The sequence below is a fragment of the Lemur catta genome, chromosome 10, assembly GCF_020740605.2.
Source record: "Lemur catta isolate mLemCat1 chromosome 10, mLemCat1.pri, whole genome shotgun sequence".
NCBI classification, from domain to species: domain Eukaryota; kingdom Metazoa; phylum Chordata; class Mammalia; order Primates; family Lemuridae; genus Lemur; species Lemur catta.
Genome location: NC_059137.1, coordinates 52,788,276 through 52,808,480, shown reverse-complemented (window position 1 = coordinate 52,808,480; position 20,205 = coordinate 52,788,276). Strand labels below are relative to the sequence as shown.

General features: G+C 39.4%; 1 non-coding gene across 1 annotated transcript; it reads right to left on the bottom strand.

The window, feature by feature from the left end:
• Nucleotides 1–887: 887 nt before the first annotated feature.
• Nucleotides 888–959, bottom strand: TRNAH-GUG. The gene has a single exon. It is a non-coding gene; the product is annotated as a tRNA-His (tRNA).
• Between the last annotated feature and the right edge of the window lie 19,246 nt (nt 960–20,205).

Genomic DNA, 20,205 nt, shown 5'->3' with positions numbered 1-20,205 from the left:
TTAGAGACATTAAGAAGTGCCTTCTAATGATCCCTTATTTAAAACATAGTGGGCTATAATTTTAGAGCAGTAAAACCTCATTATAACATACTTATAGTTGACATTTTCAGGCTGTGTTGTTCGTGTTTTTAAATCCTCAAGAAAGGCCCATTAAAGCCATGTTACTCACATTAATTCAACATTTAGCCACTTACAATACAAACCCCAGTCTTTCGAAAAATGTCATTAAAAAAATTTTGCCATATATGGACATTATTTATTGCTTGAGCCCCATTGTCTACTTATAATATGCCCTTTATCAGACCCAAATGCCCACTTCAGAGATTTTCGTTTTGAGCAACAACTGGCTTCTTACATTATCCAATGATGCAGGAAAGTTAAATTACAGCCAGTTCATATCATAGAAACAAAATGTTTCCTGCAATTACTGATAAGGGACAGTTCATTTTCTCTCTGTCATCCTGAAAAAAACCTCCTAACAACAATTCATGCCTGGTTAAACAGGATTTGCACATCTACTGCTGACATCTTTCCAAATAATTCAGGGTTGTTATTACTGTATAGCCCTGGCAAGGCTCAAAAGCAAGCAGACTTGACGAGTCTGCTCAAAGCAGAGCTTAAGTAGTTGTAATTAATAATAATTACATGCCCACTACACTCCAGTTTTATCATATTATCCGTCAATGCAAATTAAAAAAAAAACCACACAACACACTTGCAACGGGACGAATTCATTAATAAAGCCACTCTGCATGTCTCTCTCTAAAGTCTAAAATATTTGTAGTGGTTTCTGATTTTCATGATCACAAGCCTGGTTGCAAAATGTTGTTTAGATGCAGTGTGGCCTGGGACTACTCTTGTTGTCTTCCAAAAACCTTCTCCCCTCCTGCCGTGACTCGGATTCGAACCGAGGTTGCTGCGGCCACAACGCAGAGTACTAACCACTATACGATCACGGCAAGCTACAGAAGAGCTGAGCGCTAAGCTTTCTTTAAGGGCCATTGCAATATTAAAATTTGTGGAAACACTGCCATCTATTGCCTAAATACGCACATTTTCTTAATATTGGGAAAGAGGAGCAGTTTCAGTAATTTCTAATTATTTCAAGGAACAATAACAAAGTGCCTGAACATGAAACCAACCTCGTCTTCTTGGCTGATTGAAAAATGGCAGTACGAAAGGATTCACTGGATTCACTGTCCAGGAAATGATAATCAAAGTAACAAGACCAAGGGAAACGACTCTATTGACTTATGCTTCTTATGTTTAATCAATAACAAATATAGATTTCCCATTCCCAACCACTGCCACCAAAATATTGCATTGAATGACATATGAATCTGAGCCTCTTTTGTGGCTTGTCCACCACTAGACTTATTTCCATATGCTTAGGCAGCATAACCATAAAAAATACACCATGAACAAAATGGCCTGAGGACTGAGGAGAATCAGAAAGTTTTGTTTTTCCTATTCGAGGAAGCCAAAGTGAATATATTCTGCTGAGGAAAGGCCCCCCTCTCAAACCCATTGATCCCTAAAGCTGATTTCCCCCCCAGAATTGATAGATTTTAAAGACATAATAATCTCAAAAAGAAAAGGTTCCCAATAACATTAGCAACCCACCATGCAGAGAAACTGGAGTGCTCCATGCTAGGTAGGTTTCAAGGGGAAATTTATTTTAAATATTAAAGTAGGAAGTAGTCTACACAAGATATTCCAAGGGCTGAAAATCTTGAAAGAAAACACACAGAAATACCTATTTCTAATTAATGGATTATTATCAGGGTGTCTCCTTTAAGCCCTCTAAACAGAGAGGACCTGGGAGCAGCCAGGGCTGGCTGGCACCGGGCACGGGTGGCAAGAACCTAATCCATGTGTTCATCAGGTGCTCACAGCTCCAGAACTTCTGGAAGGAGGATATCTCTGAAGATAAAAGTTTCAGACACAAGGGTCACTCAGTCACTCCCCTCTGATTTTCCTTCAGTCCCTCACAAAGACATCTTCCTTCTATGGTCACTTAGAAGATTCTTTCCCCACGTTCCTGAACCCCACATATTTTGTGCAGGAACCAAGGCAGAACACTCTCTGGCCTGGACAGGAATACAGCTGGGTGAGTCTGGTAAAAGGTCACTCTGCGGCAAGGGGGCAAAGCAAGTCTCTTGGTTGGCAAAGTAGGAAATGATTGTTTCCCCAAGTACAATCATTTGTGACTTTTCCTTCATGATTTTTGCTATGACATACCAACGGAATAATATATATTTTTTATTTTCAGAGTATTATGGGGGTACAAACGCTTTGGTTACATAAATTGCCTCTGCACCAGCCGACAAGTGCACCTGTCCCCTAGACAGCAAACACCACGTCTGTTACCCATCCCCTCCTCCCCACTACCACCTGCCCAAAACCCTATAAATGTTACTTCCAATATGTGCACATTAGTGTTGATCAGTTAGTACTAATTTGATGGTGAGTACATGCAGTGCTTGGTTTTCCATTCTTGTGATACTTCACTTAGTAGAATGGGCTCCAGCTCCATCCAGGATAATACAATAGGTAGTTCACCATTTTTTATGGCTGAGTAGTACTCCATGGTACACCTATTTTAAAAGAGCAACTCACAGAGTACAAATTATGAAACCAGATCATCTGGATTTGAATTCTGGCTCTGTCACTAACTGGGGGAACTTGGGCTGCTTCAATTTTCTAATCTATTAAGCAGAGAGAATAATAGCACCTACTTCGTAGGATTGTTATGAGGATTAAATAGGTAAGTACATGCCAACAACTTCAGCTAGGTTTGTCACATCAACTAGGTTTGTTACGTTATTATAATTTAAATAAATATATTTTCAAAGGAAATTTGAGAACATTCCCTATATTTAAAAAACACAATATCACATTCCATAACTAGAGATCACTATGAAATTAAATGTGAAAACAAACCAATAGAACTAATTTCTAGCCGGATACCCTGTGCTTTGGATCCAAGTTCTGTTCTCTGTTAAAAAGGAAGGAGGGCAACAGCAGGAGAGGTGTGTGTTAAGGACATGTCAACCTCTGAACCTCTCAGGGAGGCTTCTTGACTCATCTGAATGACCAGAAGAGATTTGAAAAGGGAATAACTTTCTCTTCATGGGATTTAATACTATTAAAGGCTGCACTCATTACACCCCCTTGAATTACTTCACACATTGTATCTGTCAGCCTAGGTTATGCTATGTGACAATGCCCAAGTCTTAGTGGCTTAGAATGTTCATTGCAAGGCCCTGCCCTGTGTCTCCCACTGAGAGAGCCAGGCTAAGGGAACAACTTTCCCAGAACACTGCTCATTGCTTTGGCAGATGGGAAGCTCTAGAAAGTCTGGAACCAGCAACTAAAAGGGCTTCTTACAACTCACTGGCTAGAACTGGTCACATGGCCCCAGCCTGCCATCAAAGCACTGGGAAGTACACTACTCCTGCCTTGTGGTTGGAAGGCACAGAGTTGGAAATCTTCGGTGGACAGCACTCATGACTTCCAGCCATACAGCTAATGGGGAACTCCAGCTTTGAGCAGTCCGTGAGGCTACATGCCCAAAGACACACATGACTGGGGAGCAAAACACTGAACACTGGAGAGGAGCCCAGACTCTGGGAGGAGTTCACCAGGGAAAGCTTGGCTTTGGCGTCTGTATGAGCTTCTTCTTTAGTTGACCATGTCAGTCACCTTGTGGCTAGACTCTGAGATGCTCTCACCTGTTAGAGTGAGATGGGCTTTTGAAAAATCACCAGGCTCTCTTCCTGCCCATTCCTGTCTTCTTGAAGATGTGCATTCAGATTTTTCCATAAGCACCAATATCTATGCCTCACTACAAAGGGAAAAACCAATGGACTCAAAACAATGGTTTCTCTGATGCCATTTCCAACTTCTTTGTGATCTACCACCTGATTATTCTTTTTCTCTGCTGTCCTGTATCAACACTGACATTATTATTACTTTCCCACTAATTTATTCATCATTCACAAATACTTGTTGGGATCTATTATAGTCCAGTCATTTTTCTGGAACTTAAGGATTCAATGGAGAACAAGTGACACACAGAATAGGATTTTACAGAATTTATAGTCTAGTGACAGAGATACAGATGGATAAACAGATACAATATATGAGGTAGTACTATGGAAAAAAATACATATTTCCTTAAAGTGTTTAAGTTGAAATCGAGAAAGGCAGGGAAATCATGGGGTTGGGGGACAGAGAGAGACTGAGAGAGAGGGAGGTGCCTGCTTTGTCTGGATTCTAGTCCTTTCTCCAGGCCTTCTCCCTGTGTGACTGTGTGCTAGTTACTTAGCCTCTCTGAGTCTCTATTTCTTCACCAGAAAAGTCAGGGGAATTGGGCTAGATAAGCTCCCAGATTCTGTACCTCTCTGATATGCCATACATTTAATTTAGAGACATACATGCACAAACAATAGCCAAATGTAAATATTTTGGAGGAAAAAAAAAAGCCCATTAAAACAGGAGAGTCTTACAGCTATTATAACTATCTTTTATGTTTTTCTTAAGTTCACAGAGGCTGGCATTTTGTCGGCTTTCAAAGTTATCAGACTTATTTTCCTGCCTATGGCAACGCATTTTAAAAAGATAGGGATTGATCTGTCGTCTGAGTGATTTCAGTTGGGTGTAAGGAAAAATTTCTTGCTTGTGAGGGGCATTAAACTATGTAATTCATTCCCAAAGAAGATTGTTGACTTCCCTTTTCAGAGTCTTTAAAAATAAGATTGATGTTCACCAGTGTCTCATTGTTTGACGCGAGAGAGCAACAGCCTTTCTGCCGCTCCTCCTACTGCCTGACTGCAATATTCTCCTTCCAATGGAGCTGTTACTGTTCCTGGTTGTTTATGATGGATTCTAACACAGGAGCAGGGAGCTGACAAAAGGGCCTGGGACGGGGCGGGTCCCCCACCTCCCCAGCTGAGCCCTGTCTCCAGTATGGCCATCCTACCTCTTTTCCCAGACCCGGCTCTATTTCCTCCTCCTCGTCCCTCTTCTCAGTGTGCCCCCTGCCTCGCTGGGGGTAGGGAAATGACAGTCAGATCCATCACTGGGCTGGAGGCCAAGAGTGGCAATCCACTGGGCTGGGGCTGGCCTCGTGCCAGTTTTCAGACAAAGGCAGGTTGGGAACCCCCTACAAAGAAGGCTCCACGGTCCCCTCCTCCCAGAGTCCTGTCTCTTGTTTCTTGGGTTCTTTCTAGAACACCACCCCCATCCCAGTGTGTGTGTGAGAGAGAGAGAGAGAGAGAGAGAGAGAGGGAGAGATGGGGAATGGGGGCTGGGGGGCAGGGAGGAAGGGAGAGAGAGAAAAGCTGTACGAATGTGGTGTTTGTAAGGGGACCAAGGATTGCTCACATACCATACACACCTCTGGGAATAAATCATATTTTTAGAGGGAAAAATAAGGTAGCTGACAGCAGAGGAAGCCCAAGGAAATGGTAGCTCCAGATTTCAAACTTCTAAGTATGTCACCATCATAAAAAAAAAAAAATGCCAAAAACTAAATGGTCTTAGATTTGACCATCTCCTTAAGGTTTCCTGCATGTATCAGAAAATCATTGATTCTAAGAAATCAGTAAACACTAGAGAAAAACGCTGTATTTTCAGAAGGCTTGTAACCACAAAATGTTTTAACAGTTTACATTTTTGAGAGTAAACTGCCTGGAGTGATTTTCCCCCTTGCTTATTAATGAATTCTATTTAACCAAGTCAGAAATCTTGCTGTGGGGAAAGCTGGAACGGTGGTGGTGGGGGGTGGGGAGGGGTGGTTGGTTGGTGGTTTAATTTTAATTTTTTTTGCCTGGAGGCACCATTAGAAAACTCCAGATGCAAAGCTTTCTAATAGAATTCCTCATCTGACACAGCCCTCTGGAATACACGGGCCTAACCTTTACGATCTGGCGGGCCAGGCTTCTATTTGGAAAGCTTAGGAGGAGGCTGATCCATTAATGATAATGCACGGATAATAAGAACAGCTGAAGGCCCAGGGTGCCAGAGAGTCAGGGCTCTGCGTGCAGAAAAAACCGGGCAACAGGACGCCCCGAGGAAGAGGGTGGAGAGAGGAATCGTTTACTAGCGGAGACCCAGGGAATGCCCCATGACCACATTTTCTCTTCCTGTCACCTTAAGGCTCTGAGGTTTTAAAAAAGAGAAAGGTTGGCAGGACAGGGGACCAGTTAGCATTCTGGCTGTATAACCTGGATGGTTCTAACCAATCCCTGTGGAGCTGCTTTCCTTAAAGAAGCTTCAGTGTAGGCTACTCAGGGGTCTGGGGCTGACAGCCTCGGACAAATGACTCTTTCTGTGTCTAAATTTTCTTCATAAAAAGGGGACAAAAATAGGATCTACTTTACAGGGTTGTTGTGAGGATTGAATAAATATACCATGTGCTTCAAAGAGTGCTTGGTACTTAGTAAGTGCTTAATAAATATTAGTTCCATTTTTGTCAAACCAGACCTGGGAGTGAGCTGCTCTGAGCCTCAAGCCAGAATGAGGAGGTGCTGGGCGAGCTGGCATATGCCAAGACCCAGCAATGGCCTGGGGGTTACTGACTGGGCTCTGTTTATGACAAGTGGTCAGGGACAAGGGGCAAGTTGGACAGCGGAGGGAAAAGTGCATCGCAGGATCTGGACAGGTGGTTCCAATCCCAGAGATAGGGAAGTGACTGGGGCACGTGGGAAGACTAAGGAGAGAGGCAGAAACAACATATCAATAGGATCGAGAAGGCCCCCAAGGCGGAGGCCGTGTACCCCAGCATCAGGCTGTCGTGTTGCCCCTTCTGCCATAAAGGAGCCAATGCCTGAGTCAGTTTAGTCAGGTGCTAAGTGCAGGCAGGGCAGGAAAAGAGCTTTGGAGTGGGAGTTGAAGGAAGAGGGGTGGTTGAAGTTGGAAGTCATTCCTCAAAGTCCTTCTATGTAGAATGATCCAGGCACTTAGCTCAGTAGTTGGGTCTATTTTGTCTAGATTTTTTTCTTATAATGGTGACAATGAGTTTGCTCTTGAAATGGCAACTCTCACATGTATGAGGCACCTGGTCCAAGTTGGGGTGGGGTTGGGGGCAGCCCATGGCCACAGACCTCCGCGAGGGGCAGGCTGTATCTCCCTCATCTCTCTCTCCCACACACGTCAGCCCAGTGCCTAGTCAGAGCAGAGGCTGACGAGGTTCAAAGTTAAATTGGCCTGGGTGTGATTCAGAACTCCAAAAGGTCGTCTCATGTTCAAGCTGCAGAAGTAGCTGGTTAATATTTAAGAGCTCTCTAATTGGCCTCCTTCTCTTACGGTTAGGCGTTTTGTTATTGATGATTTTAATTTTGCCTTTTCTGAAATACATTTCACAGATACGCCTATGTTGGATTGCATAGGATTTATGTCCAATCTAAACTTCTCTATAAATATCAAAAATCACTGGGGCCAGAATCTTTCCCGGTTGAAGTATGCCTATGAAATGAACAAGCGTGTCACAGATCAGGAAGGGTCTTTTGTCCAACTGATCAGACCTTGACAACCTGGCAATTAGAAATACCTGAAAATACTATTCGCATCGCCCCATCTCAATGCTTCAGCCACTTGAGAGCGAGAGAGAAACCGGGGAACTGGATTCAGTGCCATGTGAGGAACGCAGAATGGACACGGTATTATCTGTTCGTCTTTGTTCTGCTTTGTTCACGATGAAGTTTATAATCTGGGAACAATACTTTTAACCTCCTTTGCCTCATTGACTTTGAAAAGAATAATAAATCTGCTCCTTGTCTACTACTCAAAGATATTAAGAGAAAAATGTGAAATATTTAGAACGGTTTGAAAGGTGTTGCGTAGAACATACGACAGCAATTATTCTTGCTATTCTCATCATTATGACAGCCATTCCTGATGTGGAAGACAGATATTAAGTCTACAAGATGAAGCCCAGATTTCTACCCTAGGTAACCCTAGAATTATAAAGATATCTTGGATAAAAAAACCTGGACCTTTGACAGCTTTCCCTTAATTATCATCAATTCTTTGAGTGGGTTGGGGGAAAAAAAAAAAAGAGAGAGAAAAAAAAAAAAAGGAGGGAAAAGCAGCCTAATTGAATGTAGGATAAACTATTCATTAGCAAGCTAAATAGCCAGGACATTTAATAACCTATAGTGCCTCATGGAAAACCAAGACATTGCCAAAAGTAATTGAAGTTTGTGATTCTCCAAACTGTTATTTAAAGCAGGATTTGGCAAGGCTCAGTGGGTCTGCACCAATTTTAATTGCATTTTTAAAATTCAGGATGGAGATTGCATTTCTTGTTATTTGTGTAGTGAAATCCCTTTATGGTGAACTTGCTTATAGTGAAACCTTATGCAGTGATTTTAAAGTTCAAAGCATGTGGGATCCATCTATATCAAAACCCATGCTTTATGTTCTGACCTTTTAACTGATTAATTCCCAGTTGTATATAACCTCTAATTCTTTCTCTTTTCTTTTCTACTTGACATCTAACAAGGCGACCTTAACCCTTATTACTAACACAAAGAGCTTCTTGGGGGGTCAAGATGGGCTTGACCTCAAGAGAAGGTCTCCCCCAAAGATGAGTGAATGGGCCCCAGAGGAGAACCACCAAGTGGCCATGTCTGCCTGCGGAACAAGCAGCAAGTGCTACCTATTCCCACCCCAGACACCGAGAGACCATTAAATATACACAATGCATCTAGTTCAGACCTTTCGCACAGTACATTTACAAAAGGCAACCATGACTGTATTACCCTCAGAATCACCAAAGGGCTTCTCCACTCCCTTGTAATTTCCCGTGAATAATTATTTTAAAATAGCTACCATTTTTTGAGCACATAGTAATACAGCAGGCACCGCACTAAACATTTCACAGGAATTAGCTCATTTCATCCTCAGGAGAACCTTAGATATTATTATTTTCTCTATCGTACCAAGGTGTAGAGTTGGTTAAGAAACTTGCCCAGAGCCGCCAGGCTGGGGTTGGAACCTAGGGGGCTGACGTCGGGTCCCCCTTGCTCAGCCACCACGCTCCACGACAGTGCTGTTTGGAGTGCTGCGCCCCATGTGTGAAATTTCCTGACATTCTCTCCATTAAAATTCCTGTGTCCTGTGTCTTATCACACAGGAACCTGGATCTCTCATAATTTTAGTTTCCTACTCTGTAAAAGGGGTCACTGATAATGTCTCCCGCAAGGGCTCATTTTGAGGATTCAATGAGAATGAGCAAAAACAGTGCATTTCGTATGATGTTAAGTCATACACCACCATGTGTCGGTACACCAGGGCTGTCATAGCAAAGGACCGCAAACTGTGTGGCTTAAATAACAGAAGTTTATTCTCTCTGAGTTCCGGAGGCTAGAAGGGGTCTGCAGAGCTGGTTCATTCTGAAGGCTGTGCAGGAGAATTTGTTCCAGGCCTCTCCCCTTGCTGATGGTTTGCTGGTAATCTTTGGCATCACCGCAATCTCTGCCTTCCTCTCCACGTGGATTCTTCCTGTGTGTGTGTCTCTGCATCCAAATTTCCTCTTTCATAGGACATCAGTCATATTAGGATACACTCAAATGACCTCACTTTAACTTGATTACCCCTGTAAAGGCCCTATCTCCAAATAAGGGCACATTCTGAGGTTCTGGGGGTTAAGACTTCAACATATCTTTTTTTTTTTTTTTTTGAGACAGAGTCTTGCTCTTTTGCCCTGGCTAGAGTGCCGTGGCATCAGCCTAGCTCACAGCAACCTCAAACTCCTGGGCTCAAGCGATCCTACTGCCTCAGCCTCCTGAGTAGCTGGGACTACAGGCATGTGCCACCATGCCCAGCTAATTTTTTCTATATATTTTTAGTTGTCCAGATAATTTCTTTCTATTTTCAGTAGAGACGGGGTCTTGCTTTCGCTCAGGCTGGTCTCGAACTCCTGACCTCTAGCGATCCTCCCTCCTCAGCCTCCCAGAGTGCTAGGGTTACAGGTATGAGCTACCGCGCCCAGCCTTCCTTCAACATATCTTTTTAGGGGGATAAAACTGAACCCCTAACAAACTGTGAGCTGCTATTTTTATTACTAATAATGGTATTAATAATATTTATAACTACAAACATGTTACATTTAGCAGGTATAGTGTTTTCAATCTGCTGGGGGGTGCTGTGTACAGGGCCACACTGTGACTTGGCCAATCCCAGGTGTGGTGGCAGGCAGACCTTTCAGAGATCTTTAGATCCCACCATCCCATGACTCTTCTGCCTACATGTGGTGGTGTTTCTGTCCTTCCCAGAAGAAATAATGGAACAGTGGGAGGTAGATGCACAGAACTTTGGGAAAGGGAGGTCAAGGTTCATAGTTAGTTATGGCAATGCTGAGACTAATTGGTTTGCCAGTGCCAAATTTGTTCTTCTGCGTGTCATATGAATGATCACTTTCGCTTTCCTCTTTGGCAGTCTCTGTGCTACCTGTCTCTATCCCCCATGCTCAACTATTACTCCCAAACCAATGCCTCTATCTATAGCTCTGTCCTAATACACATCCCGTGTTTCTGATTAGCTGCTCAGCTTCCTCACTGAATGTCCCATAGGCATCTCAGGTTCATTGTTCACACTGAAGTCAGGTGTCTCCCACCTACCCACCCTCCTCCTCCTTCCACATCATCCAGCTAAGGTAAAGGCACTGCCATTTCTTGAGCCAGATGAAAGCTTTGATACTATCCTCAGTCCCTCGCTTCCCCATCCCATTTATTCTAACTTGACACTAATTCCAATACATTCTGCTCTTAACACTCTCAAGAGTCCTTCTTCATCTTTACTTCCCAACTATTTTAGTTTAAGCTTTCAGCATTCTTGCCTCCTAACTTTTCTCTGTAGTCTCACCCTTTAAATCATTGTCCACATTTTACAAAGTTATCATTTGAAAATGTACATCTGGTGGCATAACTCTCTTGATAGACTGTAATTCCATGAGGACAGGAACCTAACATATAGTAGGTTCTCAATTAATATTTATTTTATGAATAAATTAACAGAAAATAAAAATTCTTCTACGAGTCTCTATTGTCCACAAAGTCCAAACTGTTAGGCAAAACATCAAAAGTTCTTCTGTATATGTCCCTAAACTATTTTTCTGGTCACATCTTCAACATTTCTGTTCAGTCCCCCACACACACTAAGACTAGCAAAGCAAAACTATTTGTCATTTTTCAAGCATGCTTGTGATTTTTGGTCCCCTCAATCATGCAAAATTGCATATTTGATGTGTCAGTTTGAGATGCCAAGGAAATATCCAAATTAAGATATCAAGGAGGAGTTGGATATATGAACCTGGAACTCACAAGAGAGGTTTAGGGTTGGAGTAAGATGTTTGGAAGATGCAATCACACAGATGGTATCAAAACCAAGGCACTGAATGAACTCACTGTGAGAGAGAGTATGGATTTAAGGATATTCATAAACTCTACATAAATCATCAAACCAGACCTGTAGTTTTAGGTACCAGTAGGTCACTCAAGTGGCAATATCTAGAAGGCAATATCATGAAAAAATTGACACATGGGCATAGCTGGCAGGAAGCAATGGAAATAGCGTTTTAAAAGTCATAAGCATAATGGTAATTGTTGAAGCTGAGAATGGATGAGCACTCCAAACAGGAGTGAATTATTGTTGTTGTTGTTTTTGTTTCTGAACATTGTATAAATGGCATGGGACAGTATACATTCTTTCATGGCTTCCTTCTTATACTCATCGTTACATTTGTGGGCTTCATCCATGTCAGTGCGTATAACTGTAGCGTGTTCATTTTCAGTGCTGTATGGTGCTTTTTTGCCCCAACTATTTGTTGCTGGTATATAGGAATTTAGTTGATTTTTCTATATTGGTTTCTACCTGGAAAACTTGCCAAATTCTCTCATTAATTCTAATAACAAACCTGTATATTTTGGGGTTTTTCTGTGTGCATAATCATACATATCATCTGCAAATAATGACAATTTTAATAATTTATTTTATTTTATATTACTTTTTCTTGTTTTATTGTGCTGGCTAGGATCTATAGTACAAGTTTGAATAAAAGGGGTGATAACAGACATTTTTGTTTTTTCCTGATCATCAAGGGAATGTTCTTAACATTTTTATCTATCATTAAGTATGATATTTACTATAAGTTTTTATAGATGCCTTTTATTGGGTTAAGGAAGTTACCTTTTATTGCCAATTGGCATATGAAATTTTAATCATCTTCAGAATTCAGGTCATGAAATGGATATCAAATTTTAGAAAATATTCTTTGGCTTGTATTGAGATAATCATATAATTTTTCTCCATTAATCTGTCAGTGTGTACATTAATGTGCAAAGGTTAAATCAAACCTGCATTCCTGAAATAAATCTCACGCAGTCATTATGTTTTATTTTGGGGGGGCACTGCTAGTTTGGTTTTATGAAATTTTATATAGGATTTATGCTATGTTCTTAAAAGACATTGGCCTGACATTATTTATTGTTTTATAAAGCCAATACTTACTTCTGTTCACTTACATGTTTACCACTTTTTGTGCTCTTCTTTTCTTCTTGTTTCTCCCACGTTTAATTTGGGAGCATTTTCTTGATGCCTGAAGAATAACCTCTAGAAGTGCCATTAAAGAGTTTGCTGGCCAGAAATCAACTCAGATTTTATGTATCTAAAAATGGTTTGATTTAATCTTCATTTCTGAAGTACATTTCCAGGAGGCATATAAGCTCAGGTTGTCAACTATTTTCCTTCAGCATATTGGAAATATCATTGTACTCTCTTCCAACTTTCATTGCTGAGAAAGGTGCTTTCAGATTGTTGCTCCTGCCTCTGCTGTATGGCTCCTTTTAAGGTCACGTCTTCATTTTGGTTTGGGATTTGCTTCTATGTAACATTTTCTTTCTGTTTTTAGTTTCACTATAAAGTGTCTATGGATATCTTTTTAATTAGACTGTTTGGGATTAATTGGGCTTCTTGAATCTATGAGTTGGTACCTTTCATCCATTCTGGAAAATCTTTAGCCATTATCTCTTCTGATACTGTCTCTGCTAATTCTCCTTCTTCTATCCTTCTGGGACTCCAGTCAAGCCTGTATTACACTTTCTTATTATTATACCTGCCATGTCTCTGACTTCATTTTTATTTATTCTTGTTTTGCTTTCCTGTGCTGATTTCTGGATAATTTTTACAGATTTCTTTTACAGTTCACTAATTTTCTTTTTAACTTTCATTAATCTACTATGAAACCCATCCATTTTATTTTTTCTATATAACATCTATTTAGAGTTTGTATCAGCCTGTGAGAATTTATATCATACATATAGTAACATGACTTGAAAATACTTAAGATAATTATACATTTTAAAATTATACTTAAAAAATTAATTTAATGAACACAGTAACAATATCTGGGCTCACACTAGCTAGGTAAATATACTTTCTGTCTTTTAAATAAACAAATTTACTATTATATGATTTTTCAGACATATACTAGAGGAATTAGTATACAAAACTTCATATGCCTGATACTCAACTTCAATAATTATCAACATTTTGGCAATCTTATTTTATCTTTCTCCATCTACATACTTTAAACAAGGTTTCTTATAAAAATTTTCAGACAAATCCCAAACACTGTCCAAATGAATTGTTATATCATATAATCCCTGTTCACATTGAAGCTGAAAAATAAAAGTAAAAAAAAGATACAAAAAGTTTCTTAAAACCCCCCATATAAATGAGAACAAAACCCAATCTATACCCACTCAGCTTCCTGTTTACATTACCACAACTTTACCATGCGAATTGCACTAACCTAATTTTACTTTTCCAGGAAACTCTTGCCCAGGAAGCAGAAGTTGAAGATAATATTATTGTTTGTTTCAAGAACTTCCCCTAAATCCATTCGTCCTGTCTCTATTTCTCACCCCTTCCTAAAACAATAAGTAGTTTGAACTTTTTACTTTGAAAACCTTCCCACTCTGTGTCCTCTAATCTTTAAACATGATATAAGAAACTTTGCCCCGTTCTAATTAAGTGTCCCCTACGCTGCATTGAAAGACCCACCTTAAATCAGATACCCCCTGCAAAAAAAATCAGATTTCCCCCCCCCCAACTCCTAAATATTCTAGCTTTGTCCTTCCCACTCCTGGGTGCTATTAAAATGCTTTCAAGGTGATGATTTCCTTTTCTTTGATAAGCAGCAAAATGGCTTTGTTTTATCAACTGGCCATAAAGTATTTATTTACTGCTTGTTCAGAGATGCTCATACATTTCAGTTGGGACATGTTCAAATAGCTTGCTTGAAAACATTGAATAAAATTTATAGACACTCTCTGTAATTCTGTGAATATATTTGCAAAGTTGGTATTACTAAATATATTTTTTACAAATGAGGTAATGAGACTCAAAGAAGTTTGTGCCTTTACTGGGGGTCAGACAACTGTAGTATTATATTTAGAGCAGGGATTTCAGCCCAGGTGTTTTTGCTTCTCAAGCCTGAGTTAGCTCCATGGCACCAAATTACCGAGGTAAAGCCCTGATTTAGATCTGCTCTAGCCAGCTGGAGTAAACATTTGAGGTGTTACCAACTTTAATGAGTAGACACCAGCAGCTACCCTCCCAGTGGGATGCCACAAAGGTGGCCAGATAATTGAGGTAGAAGAGTTGCTTTATAATTTTTTCAACAACATTTATATGTTCTAAATCTTCAGCTGCATATTGGGTAGGTGAATGTTCACTAGATTGATTATTCTTTATTACATCGTTTATAATTTTTTCTTTCTTTTAAAGTTTTATTATGAAGCATTTTTAACATATACAAAAATATTAAGAATAGTATAATGAACCTTCATGTGCCCTAACTCAGCTTCAACAGTGATCAACTCTTTGCCAATTATTCATAAATATCTTAGTTCCTATTTCTAAAGGAAAAGGACTTTTAAAGTATGTATCAGTAAACAGTAAATACTTTTTAAAAACAACCCTACAATACAATTTCAGGCCTAAAATAAGTTGACAGTGTTAAGAGTTTGTTAGTTTCATCAAATATAGAGCCAGTATCCAAATATTCCACGTTGAATTGCCACATAAGAATCATAATATTTTAGAGTTTGTATAATTTGATTAACTTCCCATGACTCAAGATTACTTTAATCCTCCATTTAAGTTAGAATCTGAAAATGTGTCCAAAGGGAGATATTTCTGTTGTAAGGCAGCCTCTATTATCCATACTTAGCCCCCCCAGAGTCTTGGTTCTCAATGTTTCGATTTGAATTTTCATGAACATTTTTATCTTCGTGAAGCCCAATTTCTTTCAAGCATGACCTTATTTCTTTCAAGTTCTGAACCTATAGTCCTGTTTTAATTTGTATGTCTGGACCAGATAATATCTTTACGGTACTTAAAGCTCCTTGGGGGTGGGGAAGGATGCAGTTAAGAGGTATTATCAATACAAGTTAATCTGAGATGTCTGCTCTTATTTTTCATGTTTAAGTCAACAAGGACTTTGACATATAAATCTGACTTTTTTCTCCAGCAGCAATTTACATTCCTGTTCTTATAAAGCATTTCTTTCTTATTGCTTCACGGCTATCAGTGTTCCTAATGAGTAGGAGCTGTCAACAGTGATGTGAACCAAGAGGTAAAACACTGAGGGATTATATAGTTAGAGGCATGAGCTACTAAAATTCCCCAAGCAGTTTTAATAAAAGCCCACCTTCACTGTTACATTGTACCCATGGTATTTTTCACATTAAAAAAAAATGGAAGAAAGAAAGAACGAAGGAGAGAAGGTGGGAAGGAGGGAAGGAGAGAGAAAAAGAGAGGGAAGAAGGGAAGAAGGAAGTGAGTGAGGGAGGGGGGAGGAAGAAAGGAAAGAGTGCAGGAACAATGCACGAACTAGCAGGTGCCTTTGAAGTTGATAATAATAAATTAATCTTGTCTTTCTTTCTTTAGGAGTATCACCTGTCAGAATGTAATTAGGAAATCTCAACCCTTGGACTTTGTATTCTTCCCTCTTCCCTAGTAGGTACATCTATTCCTGATGAGGAGTCCAACATGGTAGTAGCTCTGTAAGCTAAACAAATATCTGCCAAAACCTTAGGCAGATGGTTATCAAATGATTTTCACATTCCCTATATGAAGATCACCATGCCCTGCTCATGACAGGCTTACAGAGAGACTAAAGCAAATTAACCGGAAGGAGGGAGGGCAAGGGGGAGAATCCTGTTAGTTTGGACCACACGTGGTTAAATAAAAGCAGGAACAATCATAGCAGTGGGTTTTATTTAGATCAGTATGTGCCTTCTCAAAGGAATTGTGAGGTTTGTCCTTTTCTGTCCACACTGACTGCTTTGCAGCATGGTGCTGGTCAGGAAACCCCCCGGGTGCACATGCCCACCTCACTTTAGGACTCCTGTTAAGGTGGTTTCCTGCTCTGATCCTGGAATCTTGCTAGGGGTATTTTTTGCATGTAAAAAATACTTGGTCCTCTCTGAGTGTCCCTGTTCAGAGATAGCATCTCTGAAACTACCACTACTAAAGGATAAAAACAGACACTATCTGTTGTGTGTATTGTATAACAAACCCTTGGCAGGGTTCTTGTTCTGTGTTTAACTTTGACAGGAAGCTAGTCTGTAATGTTTAAAGATCAAATGAGATTTTTGCCAACCCACTACTAGATATGTAGGATTTATCTACAACCACACTATGATGTTCCCTTAATACCTTTCAAAAATACAAGTACTTATATCCTAATAGGTTTTTAGCTTAAGATCTAATCATCTACTCTTGAATTAAGATGCTTGAATGAAGCCAACTCATTTGGAACTAAGCACTTTAATGTCAACAGAGACATATGGTATGGAGACGGAATTACAAAGGCTCTCTTCCGAGGCATCCATTAAGAAAGCAAGGCTAAGACCCTGGCATCATTATTAGTTTAGTCATTTATTTCTCTGTAAATAATTGAGAGGAATATTGCCTTATGAAAATAGAAATTATCTAATAATTACATGTTAGGGATAGGGTACATTCTCATTTGATATGGTTAAACCATTCCTTTGCTCTATAATTGCTGTCCACTTCTTTTGAAAATAGCCCTAAATTTTTAGGTGAAGAAAATACAACATATATTGCACCTATCGTACAAATATATAGGTAGTATAAATATTGAGACTCATGTTGCTATTTGTGGAAAGATACATCCCAGTCCAAATACAAGTTGTCATTTAGGGCTCCTCCGAAGCAATGAAACTGTCGACACAATAATGCAGTTATAAAGTTATCTCTGACTTGCCATGTGGGAAAACATATTAATAAGGAATTATGGAATATTGAGCCTTTGAGAAGATTATTCTGTTATTTAGATGCAGACAATCTGCAAAATAGAAGTATGGTACTTCTGCTTGTATTGGTCAAATTAGTATTCCAAGAGTTTTGAATGATTGCAGATTATTCAAGCCTTTGACCAGGTGGTAGCCCTCTCTCTTGCCTAATTTCTGTTAATTCTCAAATATTTCTTGGTGGTGGTGAAAAGGGGGTCTTTTAAACCACCTAGGTGGACGAGGTGCGGTGGCTCATGCCTGTAATCCTAGCACTCTGGGAGGCTGAGGCAGGAGGATTGCTTGAGGTCAGGAGTTTGAGACCAGCCTGAGTGAGAGTGAGACTCCATCTCTACTAAAATTAGAAAAAAAAAAATTAGCCGGCCATGGTGGCACCTGTAGGCCCAGCTACTCAGGAGGCTGAGGCAGGAGGTTCACTTGAGCTCAGGAGTTTGAGGTTGCTGTGAGTTAGGCTGACGTCATGGCACTCTAGCCCAGGCATTAGAGTGAGACTCTGTCTTGAAAAATTAGTAAATAAAATAAAAATAAAAAAATAAACCACCTAAGCTATTGTTGACTTACCCATTTTATGTTTCCTTAACATCCTCTCTTTTGGAGCATTTGTTACAGCTGTGTTATTATTTGGTTAATGTTTGTATTTTATGCTACCTTATAAACTCTGTGAGTACTATATCTGTCTTCTTCACCATTTTATTGCTGTTGTGATTATACTATTTGTTAAAAAACATTCTGTGCCTTTTGCTAAACAGTACCTCCCTGCTGGAACACTGCATTTCTAGTCCCATGGATATCACACTTAGTCATGTGTCTTGCTTTGGCCAATAAATATGAATGGAATTGACATGGGCCATTTCTGAGCAGTAGCTTTAAGAGTTTTCATGTGGTGTCACCATTGTTGTTCTCCTATGCCACACAACCAGCACATCCTGGATAGGGTCACTCCTTTAAACTGGAATGAAAGAGTCTTGAAATAAAGATTTGGAGCAGAGTCAAAACTGAATGGGAATGGACGTGTTATATGAGCAAAAAATAAACCTTTATAGTTGTAAACCACTATGATTGGGGGTTATTTGTTACTGCTGCTTAACTTAGCTTAATTTGACTGATTCAAATGTCCAACGACTGTCAGAGTGCCTGGCACATGGTAGGCCTGCAGTACATATTTGGTGACAGATTGAATGAATAGAGATATGTAATGGAGACACAAGAATTTAAGGCATATGCAGGAGCAAAGTAATAAAAATCTAAATATGCATCATTATTTCAACCACAGAGATTTGGAAGTTAATGTAATATAATTAATGTTTAATTATCTGCTTTTGAAACCAAGCCACTCAGGTTAATAAGTGTGGTGTAACAAAAGTCATGCAGAATTAAGACTTCACTGTGAGGTAGAGCAGTGATTTCGCAGAAGGGAGAGAAAAGTGCAGTGTCCTCATAGCCCAGTGAAGTTTCACTTGAGGATCTGACTTGGATGGACAAGAGGATTTATCAAAGCTTTTAGTTGGTGAAGGGGTGAGAGGAGGACACGACAGATTTCTAAAGGGAGGAAAAGGAAAACAGAGAAAAGGTTTGGATTAGGGAAACTCAGGGATATGATTTAATGAAGATGTTGTCCGAGGCAGATTAGTCAGGTGGCAGACTGCAGAACGAACAGATTAGAGAACTGAGAAGCTAGAAACATTTAAGAGGCTAGTCCAGAAAATGTACCATCACAAAAAGGGCCATTCACTCTCAATTAATCCATAAATTCAAAGTGACCTTAACAAAAATGCAAACAAAATTGTCATTAGTTTTTTAGGAAACAGACTTGGAAATTCTAAATTCACATGGGAAAATGAAAAAGAAGAGAGAGGAACATTCTGGAAAAGAATAATGAGATATTAAAACATAAATTCTAAATAATTTATACAGCAATTTAAATGGGCAGGCAGATCAATGGAAGAGTTCTGAAAATCAGAAACATGGACATTTGCAAAATTAGTATTAGGAGGTATCATTAGTAATCAGTAAGAAAGGATGAATTATTCAATTGGGTTGGCATCTACGAAAACATTAAGTCGGACCTAACCTCATATCTCACACCATAATAAATTCCAAGTAGATCAAAGCATTGAATGTACTACATTGAATCAAATGACCATTTCTGTAGGGCAAAAATTGTCAAATATTGGTATTTCATATGGTTCACCTAATAAAAACTGAAGTTATGAAAGTACTTGACAAAACCACTTTTTAAAATAATCTTGAGTTGGGAAAGGCTTTTAAAACTAGGACACAGAATTCAAAGGCCTATAAAATAAAAGATGGTTAAATTCAACTACTTAATAATAAACCTTTTCTGAAAGGCAAAAATCACCATAAACAAAATAAAAAGACAAATGACAAACTTGGAAAAATGTTTTCAATTCATATCACAAACATATTAATTTTTCTAATATCTAAAGAACTTATATAAATTAATATGTAAAAGACCAGTAATCCACTAGAAAGATGAAAATAGGACATGAGCATAGAGTTCAAAGGACGGGAAAAATCAACTGGCTCTTACTCATGTGAAAGGGTAGTCAGCTTCACTCATAATATGCAAATAAAAATTAAAATTATAGCAAGATAACATTGTTTCCCCGATCAGATGGCAGAGACCCCAGAGTTTGGTAACACATTCTATTGGCAAACTCAAGCATTTCTTGTAGGATTATAAATTAATACAGCTTCATTGGAGGGCAATTTGTCCATATCAGTCGAAATTCCTGAAACACGTACTTTGATCCAGGCATCCCATATTGGAGAATTTATCCTATAGATGCACATGCACATGTGTGAGTTGACAATGGCAACATTATTAATTGCAAAA